Raw genomic sequence first — 20,332 nt, 5'->3', positions numbered from 1 at the left:
TGTTATATAAGGAAGAACTTTTTCAAGGCTGCAGTCTTCAGACCCACCTGTCTGCTGATGCCTGCAGGAGTTGGCAAACTGCATATGAAAGAACCACATCAATGATTAATGAGCTTACTTCAGTGACAAGTCCTAATCAGATCTACTGGATTTATTTCCTAGTGCATCTCTGGAACTGGAGAGACTGTAAAATTCACATGGCATGCTGTGGACCAGCCTTTCCAACAAATAGGTCACGCACAGGAGTGAGTGACAGCAAGAGAGCCAGCTGCTGTACAACAGCTGATCACTGGTTAACAACCTTACTATGTGACAAGTGTTAAGGTCACTAGTTAGCTTGGCCTCCCAGGGATGTGCAGAGCTTGTTGGAGCTCCATCAGTTCACCACAGTGTTGGCAAAGGGCATATCAGTGATGCAGTCAGTCCCCTGTTTGGAAGTCTTGGGGAGGAGGGACTCCTGCACTGAATGGATGCAGTTTGGCACACACACACACAATAGGAAAGGCTTTTTGAGCATTCACAGGTATGTAGAATTATGGGTTCCCTTAAACTGGAATCTGCTTAATGGTCTTCGTGGCTCTGAATTGCAAAGAGAAGACTAAAATTGTCTTCAACTCACCTAACACCTCGAATCCCAGACAGCAAAAGAAAAGGGCCCCAGCGCTCTCTTCTTCCAAAATCAACTGCCTAAGGCAGTTGTCTTTTGTGCAGGGTGGAGTCCGACCTATGACTTATGTCTGGAGTCTCACCAGCAGTGCTTCATTTCCTTGAACAGGAAAATTAGGAAGAAAGTTCCTGTCTTTGCTTGCAATATACATGTAGATTGTGAATACTGATTTTCCTCTTACTGTCATTAATCACACGAGGAAAGTGTTTTTTTTAACAGACGATCAGATTCCTTCTGCCTCAAGCCAATGGGGCTATAATTTCCTCCTTGAGTTTTCTGCATTTTATTAAATTGGTTCGCTGGCGGAGCTCTCACCTGGTATAACTCACTGCTGGCAGGAATGCGGTGATAGCAGCTGATTAGCAGCCTTGCAGAAGCAGAAATTAATAGACTAGCATCATTGAATATTAGGGTTTGGTGTGGGTGGTGTGGGTGTTTTTTTTTTTTTGTTTTGTTTTTTTTTTTTTTTTTTGTTGGTTTTTTTTTTCAGTAAAGGAATAACTGGCAACATTTGGCCTCTCCTCATGCCCAAGAAATCCAGGATCCAACCTTCAGAGTGAAATGGATGCTTGTTTGTCTGTTTTCTAGAAAAATAATAATGGATCTGGGTGCGTATAGCCCTCCTGGGGCATGGAAAGAAGAGCTTTTAATCCCCAGTGACCTCATTAAGAAGCTGTTTGATTTTAGTTCCAGTTTTGTATTCTTATGGCTTCATGTATTCTGCCTTTGTGGGTTTTTTTTTTATTCCTCTCTATTCACCCACTCTGTTTTCTCTGGTTCTCAGAAAGCAGCTTATTGCTTCCTGGGGGAAAAGAGAAAAAAAAAATGAAGCATCAGAGGGAAGGAAAATCCCTGCAGAATGGGATCTGTTGCATAGTGCATGAGCTCTGCATTGGATCAGCTTTGAGAGCAAGAGCAATTTATCGCTTAGGCAACGTGGGGGAAATGACAGGCTACACTTACATTCCTCCTGCCTTGGAGTCTGTCTGTGATGTAAGTCCTTGGTGTCACCTGGCACCTGTGATGCTGTAGCATAAAAGACAGCAGCATGCTTTCATCTGTTCAGAGGTGAAGGACTGAAATGGAGGCAGACCCAGGCAGAACCATTCTTGATGCTCAGGTCAGATCGGGGTGCAGGGATGAAGCAAAGGTGTTACAGCAGAGAGGAGAATCACTGTGACAGTCTCTTGTTGCTATTTTGAACAGCAGTGATTTTTGCCTTACCCTTTGTCCACCTATTTTAGTTCTGTTCTGAAGGATTAGACCGACTGCTGCACTGAGGAAATTGTTCCTGCTTCTGAAGGATGCAGAGTTAGGATGATTCCTTAGGCTTCGCTAGGTCTTCAAGGCCTGATTGCAAACCCCTTAATCTAATTGCTGGAGAAAAATAACAGGACTTGGCTGGAGGAACAGAAAGGTCTCTCAACTGTCTCTTCCAGCTTACTGCACCAAGTTGCATTTTGCAAACACTGGAAAAGAACTTGTCAGAACATGCAGGTTGGGAGGGACCTCTGGAAGCCCAGCCCCCGCTCAGAATGGGACCGTGTTCATGAGGCTCTATAGCTGAGGTTTGAATATCCCAGGATATTGAACCCTCATCCTCTCTGGACTCCAGGTTCAGTGTTGAAGCACCCTTGGGGGAAGAGTTTTCCTTAAACTGAACTGGAATTTCCCATGTTCCCACTTGCTCCTGTTTTGTTTCTTGTCACTTGGACCCCAGTGCAAGGCTGGGCAGGGCAAGACCCAAGTGCTCCAGGACAAGCCCCTCTCGGGGGGTCTCTGTGTCTATCACTACCACATGTGTGGACACTCCTTTCTGGCATGAGTCTATCCCTGTAATTTTACTAAGAAAATTGTCTTACAGAAAAATGTCAGGTTGCCATGGTGACAAACTTGCTGAGGATACAGTGTAGGCTACAGACTGCTGTAGAAGCAGTCACATGTCCTTTAGAAAAAACATATCTCATATTTCCTCTGCATATTTTAGCTCTTAATTCAGATACATTTCTCTGAAGACCATACAACAGCTAATAGTCTCAATCATCTCTGCTTTTGAGACTTTATAGTATGCATGGTTTTGTGGCCAGTGTTACTTACTTCACTGTTAATTTTCCTAGCAGTCTGATTCTCTTCCTTTTTTCCTTTGTTTTACATGAATTAGTAATTGACATGACATTTGTGCACGTGTGAAGTGTTTTGCATAGGCAGGTTTCTTTTCACAGATTCCTCACGGTGAAATTCTGACACTAAATAAATGAATAAGCAACTCAGTCAAAATCAATACTTTTTTTTCCAAGGTCACGGATGTTTGGTTCTGTGAAGCATGGGACGAATTTTGAGCTATGATATTTCTCCCCCCTCCCTTTTCTTTTGAAGTAGACTGGAGAATGAGAAGAATCAAGAATCAGAGATCCAGCATGCAAAGAGAGAACCTGATGCCATTTCCTTTTATTTTCTATGAAAAACTATTCTGTATTGAAGTGACAGTCTTTCTCTAAACTTTCTGAAGTAACATCAAATGGCCATTGGATGAGCTCGTGAGATGTCAACTGCATGCACTTGTCAGTGGATAGCTGCCTTCTGATGGGTTAGAGCTCACTGGGAGGGCTGTCTCAGACATCCAGCCTTAACTGTGTCCAGTACATGTTGTACCATCACATCATGATGCTATTAAAGGATCATTATTCCATCTGTTTGTTCTGCAGTTGCTTGTAACTTTCTGTAACGCTTGTAGCTAATTATTGATTCATTCAAAGTAATAAAGGCACTTAATTTCTTTTTCTCTGGGGTGCAGCAGCTGTGGGCAAGATGTCTTGCTACAAACCCAAGGGTGTGAATTTTAGCCCATGGGCAATCTGGCTTTAAGGGGTACTTGACCACTAATGTGGGGCGCTGAGGGAAGCTAATGACAGTGGTTGTCAGGTACTGACAGCTTATGCAATAAGTCCCACTTGGAAAACACCTTTGTGTTCTCCTGGGAAAGAAGTCTTTCCACAACTCGTGGACTGCAATGGAAAGAAAACAAGTGAGGAGTTCGCACTTTTGGGACCAAATGTGTTTTCTTGCCATCTTTGTCTTTCCTTCCCTGTTTCAAGCTCCATTTTTCTGGGATGGGAGGGAAGAGGCTTGGAGGGGAGGTGCCTGTTGCCTGAGCAGTTGCAATCCAGATAGGTGTTTTCTATCATGCTCGGGATGGATTTGTGTCAAACTGGATCAAAATAACAGGTTAGTTTTCTGAGATAGAAACAGTCAAATTAGTTAGATATCTGGTGGAACACAGTGCCATTTGGTGCTGAAGAAATCCTTAAAACTTGCAGACTTGTCTCCTTTAGGAAGAATCATCAACTGGGTTTTAAGATCTACTTCCATCCCGGTTCACTCTCATCACACAGTACACTGGCTTGGTTTGCAGTTCTGCTGCTGCGCTCCCTGGTACTGAATTGTTTTTCTCAGTAAGTGGCAGTCATGGGAGCTTCAGAATTGTTGGCGCTCTATCAGTTATGCTACTGTCCCTCCTTTCAAAAGCAACTGATTTTTCTTTCTAAAGCAACTCCCCAGTTCCCTTGATGACTACCCATAGGAGCAGCAGGGAGTAGAAATGAGCAGAAGGTGCTGGTAAGGTATAGAGGTCCAGCTCAGGAAGAGCTGCTTTACCTTCTCATGATCATTTTTCTCTGCCTATGCCAACAGGATTGGGAACATCACACTTTCCTTTGTTGTGTATGTACAGCTCTTGGAACCCAGCGTACTTGCAGAATGTTTCTCTGCTGCTGTAGGGGAATTTTTACTGAGCAACTTCTTTGTAAAAGAGGTGATCTCACACCTTTGTGCTCATTTTAGCCTGAACCATGACTCTGGTGGAAAGAAACAGTTCAGCTGCTTCCTGAAAATCCTGAGCTCAAGTGATTGTGGACTTTGTCTTCCCATGTAGATACATATGTTTTCCTGTCCTAGATAAAGACAAGAGTGAGCAGAAGAGCTTCCTGAGCTGTTCCTCCAAGATTATACTTTGTCTCCTGGAAGGGATGAGGTGGACTGACACTTGAGCCAGCTCCAGTTGTGCTTGTACTCTTACTATGACACTCTTGCTTTTCCCAGTTCCCAACAGCCAGTTTTGTTGGCCTACAAGTGTATTTTGCTGGTTGAGAATAGTGGCAGGCCTCTGCATTGGTGGAATTGGAAGAGAACGTGTTTGCTACAAAATCCTTGTATTGTGGCTCTGTATGTCCAGCAAAAGAGACAGAAGAATCAAATGAGTTTGACACTGGATCTTTCAAGACCTGGAGTTAGAAAACTTGTCTTTGAGCTAAGGGAGGGCCAACTGCAGCTGGAAAGATGAACAGTGCCTGTCCCTTGCTCTGTCAGGTGCCATGTGTTTGAGGAAATAACCATTTGTAAGCAAATGAGAGCAGAACACTACTTCACGAAGCTACTTTCAGCGTCATTACTTCATCTGCCCTCTGTGGACAGAAGCTCAGTGGCAAGGATCTGTCCCTGCAGAGATTTCCATCACTTATGGGATATACTGTCAGTACATTGTCACTGGCAATATGTGGACATTTAGATTATTATATATTCACTGTTATTGTCTGAGCTAAAAAAAAAAAAACAAACAAAAAAAAAAAAAAACAAAACCAAAAAAAACTTACTACTGTTAAAGAATGAAAACTGGGGTTGCTTTTGATCTCCAGATATGCCCCTTGTGTAGAAAATGTCTTCTTTTATCTTAGTATTGCTGACACAGATATCTGAAGAGAAGGAACTTCTCAGAAGGTTGGACTTTGCAGTGATGTCCCTTGGGAAAGAGGGCAGGAGCTTGTTCAAGCACCATTGTAACGTGTGCATGGGCTGTAATATCTCCTTTTGATAGGCATAATAAAAGGAATGAAAGGCCATCCTTTTCCAGCATATGTGGGACACCTATATGCTAATCATATCTGCATTTCTCTACAAGAAAACAAAGCAAATGCTTTCCTTCCCACTTTCCTCCCAGCAAAATGGATTACAGGTCCTTTAAGCTCCTTGCTTCACGTATGGAAATGCCTTCACACCTAGAAGCTGATGTGGCATCTGCTGTGCAGATGTTTATCTGGCACCAGGGAGTAATATTTTCTTTGTCCACATTACTCAAATCTTTCGTGGTCTCAAACCGCTGACTAAAGCACTTGTTGCTCCAACATACCAATGATAGTTGCTACGGATGTTCCCTTCCAACTCTCATGTCTGAGAGTTTGGCTTGAAATTCTACAACCATATCCAACAGCAAAGCTCTCCTCGTTGGAACTGAAGCCTGAAATCCTACCATGGTCCTGAGTCTGTTTGTATTCAGCCACGTCCTCACACTTCTGGACTCCCAGCCCCCAAGAACACTGGAAGGTTCCAGAACTGCCTCCCTCAGAGGGAGCAAGCTGAAATGGAGAACATCAGCCCCTTTTTGCACTCCTACAACAAGAAGTATTTTGACTCATTGTCCATTTATGTGCTCTGTTCTCCATGGCCATCCTCCCCAAGCCATGAGTTACAGTAGCTTTGCTAAGTGAGAATCACAGGTTAGGTAAGGTGAGATAGCAGCTTTCTTCTTTGTTCTGGGAGACTGGTATTCTGTGTTTAGCACAGAAAGGAGGAAGGTTCCAAATAGCAAGATGCAAAGTACACCAAGGAGGCGGGCTCTATGTAAGTGGACCACTAGTTTTTTTTGTTGGATTTTGCTTGGAGAGTGAGGATTTATGCAGCAGCTGGGGTGGGGAGAGCTTTCCATGTACTGCTTAAAGACACTATTTGCAGTGAAAGCAATATGCAGAGCAGAAATTATCTTCTTGTAGACTTTGAGATTGTTCAGAATCTCTGAGATGGCAGAAAAATGTCTGAAGGGAAAGAGCAAAACCATGAGATATTACACTGGGATTTGCTGCATAATGGGAATTTGTGGCAGTTTGTTTGAGCCTTGCCTCACCAGAAGGTAAAAATGTAGTCACTCCTTCAGCACAGAGCATCTGCAGTAGTTGTAGGATGGGGAAAGAAGTGAGGACTTACATTGACTTGAGCTTTTCTCCCCTCCCAAATACATTTGAAGTAGCTTTGCTTAATTTGCTTGGAATGCTAAACTTGAAGTCACAAGAAATCTTACCTTTTGGTCTGAGAATCACAGAATAATTTGGGGAATGAGTAGGAGCATTTCATTTCCCAGACCCTCTCTGCTCAGAGATAATTGCTGCATATAGTGACTGATACGGGTGTGGTTTGTGCCTCTGTGGGAAGTGTGTTGGTAGCCCCAGAGCTCACAGGGGCTAGCTAGAAAGGGGTGGAATTACTAGATACAAAGAGAGGCTCAGTGCTATGTGAAATTTGTGTGAGAAATTTCTCAAAGGGCAGAGATCATCTCGAGTGAAAGTGGGATGGAGCCTCACCCGTGTTAGAAAGGAGGTTATTGCTCATCCTGAAGGAATGTGGAGATTTCTTGGCATACACTGTACTGTCAGCAACCTAATCTCAGGTGGGTGACAAACCGGACTGACCCCTGGATGATCTCTCTGAAATGAAGGATAGACCTTAATTGCCAAACCTATGTCCTGATTCAGAGCAGTGAGATGCTGGGATCAGGACCTGAGCGTTTTCCAGTCTTTACTGTAGAAAATGCAGTTGTCAGTATATCTGCAAGTGTGAGTTCAGCACGGAGGCTTGGGATGGTTTAAGGAGATGCAGCTGTGCTACGGATGGAGGACATCCCTCATGGTAGAAATTGGTCTGCAGCTAATGCTGAGCATCAGCATTACTGCTAAGAGTGTTTGTGAGCGTGTCTACCTGCTTCTGCTCTTGCCTCCCACTGGTGGTGATGCCCACTAGGTGTCAGAATTGAATAAATGCAAAGGCTGCCAAAGGGGAGACAGGATCCCAGTTTTCAAATAGTTCTGGGTTGGTGGTTTCTGTTTTGTTTTGTTTTTTTCTGTTCTGATATCTGGCCTGCTGTGAGATAAAATGACTTTTGGGGAAAGAGGATCTGTTTAAATGGTGAAGAGAACAGGGGAGGACGAGGAGAAATGACTGAGACAAAAAGTCTTGGCACAGTTGGAGTGCTTGTTTTGCATGTGGGAGCCCAGAGCCTAAATTCTGCTCTGGGCACAAAAATGCTTTTGCTTTTTATTTCTGAGGACAGTAGATTTTGCTCTGTCTTGCATGACAAACTTATTCTTTTTGATAAAATGGCTTTTAATCAAATTTCCCAGCCATCCTTTGCCTTGGAGTACAGGCTGTAAGGTGCCTTTGGTAAGAGGAAAGCTGGAGAAATGCTGCTTGCACAGAGGGTTTGATTTTTATAGTTGAAGTTTTCTACCTATTCCCCTCACCCCTGCTTCTAGCTTCTGTCTTGCCTCTTATTCAAGAGATCAGCTTATCCACTGCAGCTGATTAATGCTGGGAAGGGTATCTTAATGGCTCCAAAGATTAAGTGCACTAATTAATGCCTGCACAGCCAGCAAGAAATTTGCTGCTCTGACACCTCACAGCTGCCACTGCATTTTCTTCTTTCAGATTTTCTGGTGGCTTTAAAATTCTCTTATTTTCCTTTTCCCAGGGCAAATTGTTGCCTCAGTCTCAGGGTGTAGTGGGGACTCTGTAGGAAACAGTACCAGCAAGTTGTGGGAACCTCAGACCAGTTTTCTTGAGTGAGTGTCTGTGCATACTGCTGGTGGGATTTGGTGGTTCATGTGAAGACCCAAGAAGGTCTCCCAGCTGGCTCTTAGCCAAGGAGACGTGTTCTTGTAGTTTTCTTCCAGTAGCATTGGTGGGAAAAGCTTATTCTCCTTTATGATGTTATTACATGCCTAGCTTTGTCAAGGGTGGCTCAAAACATCTCCCAGGGAAGGAAGAACTACATCGAGTGACTTGTTGAATGTGCTTGTCCCTACCTTAGCTGGTTCTTCTTTTCCCAGAATATATTTCCTTCCCACTTACCTTTGGGTTTTCTTCATGCTGTCTGTGTCTTCCGTTCTTGGTGAAACAACAACTTAAGACTCTAGTCTTGGCTTTGTTACTACTTCTGACTGAGCTGTATGTTGGAATCTTTAGCAGCTGCAGCCAAATGAAATGCTTTTCCTAGCATGAGGAAGAAGCAAAACAGGAGTCAGTCCTTTACGGAGAAGCTGTGATGCTAACAGTGTTGGGAGAACGCTTTTATTTTTTTTCCTCAGGTTGTTGGTCTAGTCCTGTTTGATTCCTCAAGCACTAAAATGCTTGGGGGGCTATCAGATCCATTGATCATGGAGTACCTAGACACGTGTCCCTCTCCATCTTCCAAATACTGCTTGTTTTTCAGAGTTTGGTACTGAAGCCAGATCTATCTGTGCATATCTGCCTTGATTGTCAACATATGTGGCACTTGTGGCAAAGACCAGCAAGAGATTTCTTCTGCAGCTTCGATCCAGGTAGCATTGGATGCCTGGTAGCTCTCTTGGCAATCTTCCACTTGGCACATGCTTCCGACAAGGTGGTGATGAACGTGTCTATGGGCACTGCTTGTTGTCTGTGAGCAGTAGGGAGTCTGTGCTAGAAAACCACTGTTAGACCAGTGCTAGGAAGGGAAGATTCAAACATGGGTTTTAACTCTTTCGAGGAAGTCAGGCTACTGGAAGTGGATGTTCATTGCAGATTAAGTTGGAGGAAGGTGAAACTGGAACAAATAGGGAGTAAGAAGGAAACTGGGATTTCTCATTGGCCTCCAGAGACTAAATTGGTTTAGGGCTTTAGCTATCTGCGAGACTTGGATTTGAAGATGGAGACCACCAGGAAAACCACAGGGCCTGGCGGGATCCCAGGGATTACAGGCTGTGATTAATGAGAACTTAAAAAGAATCTTATGTGCTTTTGAAGGCTGAATCTTTTTCTGAGCAGTAGGGATATGCTGCTTCTGGCTGAGCCTCCTGATCTGGAATGAATAATGAAGAAAAAAATAACAGCTTCTGAAATTGAAGGCTATTGATTTAAATGGCGGGGGGGGGGGAAGCCCATAATCTCATCAAAAATAGGTACTATGTAGAGGATTGGGGGACAGAAATCTGGAAATTAAAGCAGTAAGCCTTGTGTCCATACCAAGCATGTAAATTGAAATGATCTTGAAAGTATCTCTGGAGTATAGCGATGTAGTGGAGTCCTGCCAGTACTGTTTCTGCAGAACAAAGCTCAGAAGTGTTTGGGATGCATGAGGAAGGTAAGGCCTGATCTAGACTTCCAAATATCTTCCGACACGTCATCTTAAAGAGAATAATGAAGTAATGAAATAGGTATGATAGAAGGGGAAGAAGTGTCACAGCTCTGAAACAAAACTACAGAGTAAGTGGGTGACACTTGGCAAGTGCAGCTGGAGCAGGGCTTGTTGTAGTAGACAACCCCTGAGACTGCAGTGAATAGTATTGTTCATACCCTTACAAACATTGTGCTTCTAGAAAAAAGCTATGTGACACCTGTGGGTTACTGGGATGGGACAGCAAAAGCCCAACCATTTCTTTCTGTGTGTGTTTTAAAGATATTTGATTCTCTTTCATATAATATTTAAGTACTGAAGGCAGTCTTGTTCAACAGTGAGGCATGGTTTGACAGGTACTTTGTACAATCTAGAGGGGAGGAAAATCAAAACAAAAAACCCCACACCAGACAAAACCGAACCACAGAAAACCCTGGGACAGTCTCTGATATTTGGGCTACTAAGGAATATCTTTTTATACCATTTCTGCTTAGTGGAATGGTCTTGCAGAGTATTTTGAGGGGATGAAGCACTGACTATAGGAAATGCTAAAAATGAGTGCAAGAGCCTTTGACTTGTTGGTTTTCTAAGCTAGTTAAAAACTGTTTTTTTTTTCTTAAAATTTCATGCAAACATTTTATCATCTTGGAAGGAACTAGAGTAAATACTTGTCCATGGAATTGTTTCAGCTTCTTGACCTCCTGAATGGTTTTGAAGGATTTGTGGGTCCTGGTGTTGAATTTTCTTGGACAGGCAGTATCAAAAGATAACCCAGGCCCCACACCATCTTTCCTACCAGAAAGAAAATATTCCATATAGATGAGGTTATTGCGTCAAGAACAACTGTCACAAGAACAGGAGCAGCAATCAAAACCTGCCTCTTTCAAAGGGATGGAGTAGCGGATCTGTGCATCTGCAGCATGTTCAGTGAACCAAAACACAGCTTTTTCTCTGGAAAACTTACGTGCCAAAGCCTGCACGTATACCTACTGAAGTGAGGGTGTCTGGAGAAAGACAAGAAGTGAATGGTTAGGTGCTGTTGCTGGTCTCCCTTGGTTTAAAGAGTAACACAGATTTAGTTCTTTTACTGAAAGTGGATGGAACTGAAGTCTGAAAGTGAAATATTAAGCCTTGGCTTTCTGCCCCAAGTACATGACTGCATCTTCTTTAAAATGAGTATTCATTATGACTATTTCATAATTAAATGACTTTCATTGCTATCTGCTGTTGCACAACAGGCTACGTTTTGATGCTTCTGAATTTCTCGTCCCTCTCTGGCTGATACAACTCTGCAAAAAGTTGCCAATAATATATAGATTTGCTAAAAATCCTATTTTTAGGAGAACTTACTATTTATTGAAAACGTTGCATGGTCCCACTGTGAACAAAAGCACAGATACTCACCATGGTGCTCATGCCTGTCATCGACATTTGTGGTGTTGGCTTGGCTGGAGAAGAGCAACTTGGAGCAGGGGGTTGTAGTTCCACAGGGACACACTGGTAGGCTGGAGTCTGACAGGGTTTGAATGTGAATGCTGCTGGTGATGCAGGAGACTCCATCTGTTTTGTATTTGTACCCATGCTCTGATGATGCTTTGCCCTTGCAGGGTCTTCAAACGCCAATGTGCCCAACAGCCTGGCTTGTAGTATCGGAGTGTGATCTGAGCAGAAAAAGGCACTGCAAGACTCAAGTCTAGGGTAGACTGGAGTCTGGCCTAGGAATTGCAAGACTTAGGCCTAGACTCTTTGTCTAGGGTATTTGGTGCCAGTGGGTCAAGTTCTACTACTAATTTAAGGATAAGGCATCTGTGAGACCTGCGTTAGTGTTTTTCTTCCAACCTTGAGCACTCTTGGATCTGTGACCATTTATGCAGCTCTGGTATGTGCAGCGGTGGAGAGAAATGGGCTTGTTCCATCCAGGAGCTGTCAGAGCCAAGAGTCTATTTGGCACAGGAGCAGGTTCCTTGTGCTTGTACCTCCTCTCTCCTTCCAGAGAGAATGAGAAACAGAAATGATCCATGTTTACATAGAAGAGCTGCTTTTCTGTTCACAACTAATGGGAGGCATGAGGGCTTTCTTTGTCTAAATGTATGATTTGCCAAGAGTGGGAAATTTTAGCAGCCCATGGCATATGGCAGAGCTCAGTAAATGCAAAGCTGGAAGTCTTGTAAGCACTTTCTTATGTCCTTCTCCTAATGTCTTATCTTTTACCTGCTGTTCCTGTGAGTGCATGAAGTGACTGCTGTGCTGCTGGTTTCTTGAAAATGCACCTCCCCAGCTCCTAATGTATTAAAAAAGTATTGCAGCTACTCATTATAGAGTTGGTAAATGATGTTGCGAATGGCTGAGCCCAGTGTGGGGCAATACTCTTTGCCGGTTTCCTTTGCACTCATCCCATATAACGTAACCAAGAGGACACACTGGTGCATGAAAATACAGTGAACAAATGCTTTGCAATTGTTAGAGACCTGTAGATACTTGCTAGCATGGAGCACTGCCCAGTTTGAGGTTACTACTCCTTTGAGTCCGCTTTAAGAGTAGAATTAAACAAACCAACCACCATCTGGTTCCAAGACACTGAGTTTAGCAAAACTAACAATAAAAGTTTGACTCCCCCCTCTCCCCCCCCCTCTCATCCTGCTCTTCACTGATCAGGAACAGTTCAACTGTGCAAGAAAAATGAGAGTCAAAAACATGAAAGGAGGGGAGACAAGGCAGCTCTGAAACTAGGTTAGAGATGAAACGAGCCTGAAATTTGACAGCTGCAGGCAAGGCTGGGTGGCCCCAGGGAAATGGTTCGAAATGATTGATGAAATAAATGATTAATGAGATGGTGTGATTAGCCTATCTCGGGATTGCATTACTGTTTGGATCCCAAAGACAGAAACTGAGAGGAGCCATGTGGATGTGAATGATGTAGAGGAAAGAGTGCAAGAGCAGCATCTTCCAGAAGGCAAGCAGATCCCTCAAAGTAAACTCACGTTTGCTTTATTCCACCCCATAGGGTCTAACATATGCACCCTGCTACTACCTTGTTCAGGTAGTACTCATCATTTGGTGTCAGGATTTACCATCACAGCTATTCTTTCTCTGTTCAGGCAGCTCAGAAAGAAGGTATTTCCATTTTATGCATTGGTGTTTGCTCTTACCTTTGCTGCCACTCACTGAACACCTGAGCAGAGCGGGGTTTTTGGTGTATATTTTGTCTCCTGGGCTTCCAAACCCCTTCTGGATAGGGACAATAGTAACCTTGGGGGTTCAGATCTTGTTCTGATCTTTCCTGGCAGATACTTATTTCAGGAAAGCAGAATGTTGGTGTGAGTTGTTCAAATAACAGCTAATCTGTCATGCTGATAGTAGTGTCAGTGTAGTCTAAATAAGAGATTGATCTGTGTTTACACTCCCTGCCAACTTCTTAGAGAGGAAAGATTTTAGAGCTTGGAGACTGGCTTGTGGGAACCCGTTGCATCTGCCATTAGATTAAGAGATTCAGACTTTAGAATGATGTAACTATGCCCTCAAGGGTTTTTGTTTGTTTTGTTGGGGGTTTTTGTTTTGTTTTGCTGGAGTTTTGTTGGTTTGGCTTGTTGTTGTTGTTGTTTCAAGGTGGTTGTTATTTATTTATTCCAGCTAAAAACAAGAATTACATCATTGTTGCTCAGGTCCAAATGTTTACAGTGCAAAATACTGCCAAACTCTTGGTCATTGGGAGCTAGCTTGAAGAACCAGTCTCTTTGGGCCCATCAGGTGACTTCTTTATTTCCAGAACTGCAGACATATGCATGGCTAGCAAGTTCTAACAAGTGGCTACCTCCTGCTGTACAAGCTTATAGGAAAAGCAGCACCAGGAAGACGCCATTTCTCCCAGAAACTGCAGCACCTTCTGGCTATTTAACGCTGACTGGCTGGGATGGCTGGAGACTAAACATGCATGTGCCTGGACACACATGCATATATGTAGATATAGATATAAATGTGATTATCTTTAATGTCTAGAAGATCTTCTTTGCCCCCCTTTGCTCTGCAGTTCTTCAGCTGCTGTTGATTAGGAGGGCACTGTATGGAAACCATACAGTATAGAAATGCCAGATTTCTTCAACTTTTCTGACATGAGTGACTTTTCAGCACAGCCTGGTACTTGAGGTGGTGTTCTGGTTAATGCAGGTCTGGGCTATATTCCTGCTTTTGCTGCTAAATAAAGAGGCAGCTGCCTTTGCAGCCCTCTATTGTGTCTAAGAGCTTCACAGTGAAAAACAGCTCTGTATGAAGGTAATTTAGTTCCCCAAGGGCAATAAAATTACATGGGCTGGATTGTCAAAGGACTGAAAGTTAGATTTTTAAGAAGTCTCAAATGTAGTCCTGGGTATCTGTGCTGTAGAAATGGGGTATGCTCAGTCTTTGATAACTGTGTGGGTAAAGAGCTCATAGTCTTGGTTACTTGCTAGGATGGATGTAAGCTCTGGTCTGACTTGGAGAAAGGTTAAGGAAAAATCCCTCTATTCCTGTGTGTCTGTCCTTTGCTAATTCTTTTCTTCTTAACAGCAAGAATGTGTTTTGGGGAGTGCATGCTTTTTCAAAGGCTTGGATGGGACTCTTGGTCTGGGTGACATCACTGTTTAAGTGCTGAGGTGGATTTCTGGTGCTTGTTCATTTGGTGAGCACAAAGTCATGAGCCAGTGAATTTGGCTGACCTTCTGCAAGGCGTTGACGTCAGGAGATAAGGACCTCTTATGAAACCGCTGAGGGGTTACACAAGAGCCGTCGCCTTTTCTTCTCCTGCTGATAACAAGACTGTTTGGGTGGCTCCTTTACAAAACTTTGTGGGACTTTTGTGAACAATTACCCATAATGGTTTGTCTCTGAGGAAACTTGCTCTGACTCCTGCCATGAGCCTGGTTTGTGTTATGGTTAAACACCAGTGGGGCACTGCGGCTATGCCTCTTTTTGGCAGAACATCAAGAGGCACACATCCAAATTTCAAGTTTTTTTCCATGTACACAATCTAAATCTTTTTTTAAAGGAAGGGATTAAAACAAGGAAGCAGAAATGAGACCTCCATGTGATTACTCCATGTACTCTGTGCTGTCCTTGATGACATAGAGGAGTTGTGTGACTTCTCTTGGTCCTCAGGAAAGGCAGACCTTGCAGCCTGTCCTCTGCTGCAATAGTGTCCCTTGCTGAATTAACCAGGTAATTGCCTTTAACTGAAAACTCCAGGGCATGGAAAGCTACCAAGTGACATGTCATCAAGACCAACCATCTAATTTTGGATTGCTGCTGAGTAGGCTGGAAAGCCCTTGATACCAAAGATCTCTAAGATGTGTTATTGTCATGAGAGATAGAGAAAAAAGAGCTGTACAGATGCCAAGTGCACTGGTGTCTTCTTGCATGGTACTGGTAGAGATTTTGTGACACAAGGAAACCATTGTGTCTTCTTACAGGACTGCTTTCCTGTAAGGTCTTGGGACCTGAGAAGCCTTAGGAAAAATATCATAGCCCAGTTTCTTCTGCAACCATTCCCTGGCTTCTGCAAGGTCACATATTGCAGGATCACTGGGGATGCTGGGAATACAGAGGGCAACACTCAGCCGCTCTTTGTGCCCTGTCCTCCTTTCCTTTGACTGGATATGACATGCCCATCTTGGAGCACTGGGAATCCTGACAGTTGCTGAATTCAGTTTCAGAAGCCAGACTGTATTTGCAATTTGAGGTTTCTTTGAGTAAAGTGAAGGATGAAAGAAAATATATATTTTCTAAAAGCTAGGATATAAGAAGAAAATGGTGCAGAACAACATAAAATGGCATGTTGAAAAAGACTAAGAGAGTGGTTTCATCAGCTGCTTGTTCTCACAATAACCATACACCTTTTTTATCCAAAAAAAATAAAAGCTTTTCCAAGTGAAAGGTGTCTTCAGAGCAGCATGCTGCACCTTGTTTTCTCTTGGTTTAAGTGAAAGACAGTGATGACTGCTCCCCTCAAAGTGGCAGTGAACAAGCCAGTTCTGCTGTCTGCAGATTCCCAGGTAAAAGGCATTGTGCAAATGTCAGGAGAGTATCTTAAGACTTGAAAAATCAGCTGTCATTCCTTTCACCTTAAAGTGAAATAATGTGCAGGTGGTAGGGAGAGGATAGGACAGACAAACACTGAACTCCAAGCCAAAAATAGGTCCACCTCTGAAAGCATTGTTCTGATCAAGAGGTCCCTTTCTCTCCACATGTGATGAGTTGACCTTGGCCAACTGCCAGACCCTCTCCTGGATGTTCTTGCACTGCTTCTCCTTGTCAGAACAGAGGGAGAAAATAAGATGGAAAAGCTCATGGGTCAAGATAAAGACAGGCAGATCATTTACCAGTTACTGTCATGAGCAGAATAGACTTGCCTTGGGAGAAATGAATTTAATTTTTTGCCAATTAAAATAGATTTGGTTAGTGAGAAACAAAGGCAAAAATGAAAACAACACCTTCTCCCCACCTGCCTTTCCCCAAGCTCAACTTCACTCCTTCATTCCTGACTCCTCTACCTGCCCTGTTCCCCTAGGGATTGGGGATGGTTGTGGTCAACCCATAACAGCTCCTTTCTGCCACTCCTTCCTCCTCACACTCTTTTACTGCTCCAGTGTCAGTCCTTCCCATGGGCTGCCATTCTTCACGATAAGCTTCTCTCTATGTGAGCTTTCCACGGGCTTCAATTCTTTCAGGAAATATCCAGCTGCTCCAGCATGGGGTCCTCCGTGGGCTGCAGTGGACATCATCTCCACCATGGTCCTCTCCATGGTCTGCAGAGAAATACCTGCTCCTCTGTGGTTTCTCCATGGGCTGTACCTCTTCTGCCTCCTTATTCTCTGGCCCTGGTGTTCACATACCTTTTTTCCCTCACTCGTCACTGCTTTCTGATGCTTTTTGCCCATTCTTAAATATGTTATCCCAGAAGCACCACCAGCTTTGCCGATGGGCTCAGCTGTGTCTAGCAGTGGGTAAAGTGCCTTGCAACGTACACCCAGTGCACCATATCTGCAATAATAGCTTTGATGCAAGATTCCCCCTTGCACTAGCATCAGTGGTGGCCTTACTGCAATGTTTTTGCACATCAGCCTCTGTTGCTTTGTTGATCAAGGCAATGTGCTTCTGTGATTTCATTCTCTGCACCCAGTGCCTGCTGGGTAGTGGGCAGGGGCTGTAGAGCAGCTATGATGGTAGAGAATAATGGTCTGAGACATGAGAAATCTAGACTGTGGGCAAATTAATTTGTCCTTGGGACTTTCATTTCTAAGTCTAATGCAGGCAACAACATTGATCTTCTCTTGTAAAATATTTGGGGTTCAGTTGATAGCTGTCCTAATTGAAAGTGTAGTCAGACTGCCAAGTTATTTAAAATTCCTACTTCTCTGCTCATTCAGGCCTTGTAATGTAGTGTTCAATAAATCCTTTACAACACTGAGAAGTAAAGACAGTTTAATAGGTTGTCACTTCAGGTTTATGTTGTTTTAGCATTTGCATAACCGCATTCATGATTTTGGCACTTAACCCAAAGCCACAGCAGAAGTTGTAGCTTCTTGGCTCACCCAGTGACAGAAAGCAGGGTTGGGGGTAGATTGCAAGGGTTGATTTTCCTGTGGGGTGGGCAGGAATGTTCTCCATGCTGGTAAAAATAGGCTGCTTTTCGTTCAGCCAGGCTAGTGCAGCTGAAGGAAACTCAAGCCTGCGGTCCTCCCACTTCTCTTCTTTCCTGGCAGCTACTATGGGAGTAACAGATGCTTATGGGCCTTAGCTGTATGAGCTGCTGCTTCAGTCCGGGGAGCTGAGATCTTCTTCCAGAACAGAAAAATCTGGGCCAAATTCATCATCTGTGTCAAAAACCCCCATGTCACATCATACCAAGTTGAGCTGGATGGCTCATTGAACAAAACCTCTAAGCCTCTGGAACTTGCCAGTACTTCAGCTGGATATCTGGTATAAAGAACCTTTTTACTCTCCTCCCACTTTTTTTTTCCTTGATGAACCATCAGCCATGTTTTCTCAGGAAAATGTGTTTTAAGAGCACAGTCTGCAATATCTTGGATACGGACCTAGCTTTTTGTTTGGAAGGACTTTTTGGATATGTCAGTCAGAACTGGCAGAGATTCCTTTTCCAAAAGATTTGTAAACATCTAGAGTAACCACAGTGCCCGATTTAAAATCGGAAAATGCACAGAGTAAAAACCAGATGTGTGCAATACAAGATGCACACTCCAAGCATCTCATATTGCACAAAGGCTTCAAAAGCATATTAGTTAGCAGAAAAAAAATGATTTGTAATTACTTTTTGATGGTGTCTGGGTGAGACAGTAGAGTGCTCAGTTTGACTGCTGAAATAACAGGGAGTAGAATACCAGGAAAATGCTGGAGGCAAGATGAATGGAGTTTTCAAAGCCAGAGTCCAAAAGATGCTGAACTCCAAACAGTGATGCAAGTTTGGTTCTGTCTCACAGAACTTGAGATGGTTTCTGCCTGCCAGAAGATGATGAAAAATAATCTTTGTTATGGAATGGATGTTAAGCTCCTGTTTATGCAGATTTTCTCACCTGTAGTTGTCCTAATATCACCTTTATAATCTAGTTTCTAAATCTTAGCTAAGAAACTTCTTCCCTAAACCCCTGACTTACCTGGCTGTGAGGTTTAGAAGTATATAGTGCTGTTTCCCCTGTCTCTGTTTGGCTGCATTGCTATTGATGTATCTGGCTTTATCTACATTGTTCTAAAATCCACAGCAAGCATTTTAATTTGGTCTGTCAATGTGAATGTATAGGTACTTTTCTTACTGTAAGGCAGATTCCTTAAACTCTTCTAGTTCCTAGCTTGTTTCTAGGAAACAGCAGGTGTCCAGTTAGAAAACCACCACCACTAGAGCCCATTTGCAATCTTGTTTTCTTCACAATTTTCCCACCTTTGAAAAATCTTTTGGAGAGCTCTTTTAAAATCAGTTCTATTTTTGGAGACACTTTAGCTTCATCTTGACCTCAAAATATCTGACTGAGTCAATATCAGATTCGATATTCTTCAGGTTTCTTTTTTTTTTTCCCATACAGAAACTTGACACTTCTACTTTGTACCAGTTGTGATGAAGGAGATTTCTTAGGATTCCTGTAGGAACATGCTCCCTTGTTAATGTGTTAGGAGGGTGGTAACAGCTGCTGTGAACTGGCAGTGCCCTTGGTGGCCCCTGGAGTTCAGACAGCAAGGGCAGAGCGAGACAAGAGAAGGTGAAGGTAGCAGCTGGAGGAATGTGGAGAATTAAAACAAATGGAAGATACCTTTCAGTCTTGCCAAATGTAAATGAATGCTCTGTATCACTGGCATCCAGCTGAAAAAGAAGAAATGAATGAGCTAATGAGATGCTGAAATTAATGTGGCATGCAAGGATGGCACTGAGCAGGGTTGGGAAGCAGGTGAAAGTTGAAGTGAGGTGACAGTTTCAGAAACAGCTCCCACCTTATCTTCTGAGCATGCTTGCAAAGTGTTTGCTGAATTAGAGAGGGTTGAAGTCTGTATCCTGTCTTGCATGTGTGTGTTTGCTGCTGTTTGTGTTCTCCAATTTTAAATTATTCAGGCTGAATGGAGCAGCAGTTTGTCAAACAAGGAGCCTGTTAGAGAGCAAGACCTGTGCTTGAAAGGAGGCAGAGGGACAGGACTGGTGGAGCTGTGGTGGGTCCTTAAAACTGCTTTGATCTGAACCTTGATAAAGAGACATGGGGTGGAAATGTGAAGGTCCAAGGCTGTCCACATCCTTGCCTCAGTCTTTCCCCATTCTTTCCCCTGCAGCAGTCAATGTTCCACAGCAGGAACAACTGCTGCTGCAGTGCTGTCACTCCTGCCTATCCAAAAATGATTCCTGTTTCATTACCCTGAGAATGACTTACATAGATGTTAAAATTTAACCCATGGCTCAGAAACTTGAGAAGTAGACAAGCCTAAATGTGTATTTTTCACTTTCTCTGCGTTCATCAGTGTTAAAAGCTGAACATTCACTGCTTCAAAGCAGAAGTTTTGTTGATTGCTTGAGTCAGAAGTGGAGAAAAAGAACCTCTCTTGCCCTCATGCTTCCTTAACTATCAATGACAGGCTGTAATTGTGACAGCGCGAACATCGGTGTCTGCTACTGCACTGTCAACCAGAGCTGCTAGGAGTCACTTTCTCCAATATTTAGTTATTTCCAGGCTGTAGCATGAGAAAGGGTTTGATGTGCTTACAGGAGCTGGGCCATGCATAGGGTGTCTCTAGCCTTCAGCAGGACCGGCTGACCTTGGTTGCATGTGGGTGTGGGATGTGGCTTTGGGGATGCTGTGGAAGCCCTGTGTGTGGAAAACTGGCACTTACCATCTCAGTGAGGGTTGGTGGCAGAGGGCAGTAAGCTTCAGTTGCTGGTCTCCAACTGCGCAGTGATAGCTTCTCTT

The 20,332-nt window shown here is 43.5% G+C and overlaps 1 protein-coding gene across 4 annotated transcripts in view; it reads left to right on the top strand.

Annotated features, from left to right (window-relative positions):
• SPP2 (secreted phosphoprotein 2) overlaps window positions 1-20,332 on the top strand; it is an 85,959-nt gene that overhangs the window by 16,310 nt on the left and 49,317 nt on the right. For 2 of the 4 annotated variants that reach the window (XM_082055682.1, XM_082055679.1), the window contains exon 7: window positions 3,047-3,396. The exons of 1 other annotated variant lie outside the window; for it this stretch is intronic. The gene's annotated coding sequence lies outside the window, so the exon portion shown is untranslated. Of the gene's footprint in view, window positions 1-2,964; window positions 3,397-20,332 lie in introns of those variants that run through there. One more of the 4 variants, XM_082055680.1, reaches the window with a different exon arrangement.

This window comes from Streptopelia decaocto (genome assembly GCF_964273445.1).
Source record: "Streptopelia decaocto genome assembly, chromosome: 6".
NCBI lineage: Eukaryota > Metazoa > Chordata > Aves > Columbiformes > Columbidae > Streptopelia > Streptopelia decaocto.
This window is presented reverse-complemented; position numbering and strand designations above follow the sequence as displayed.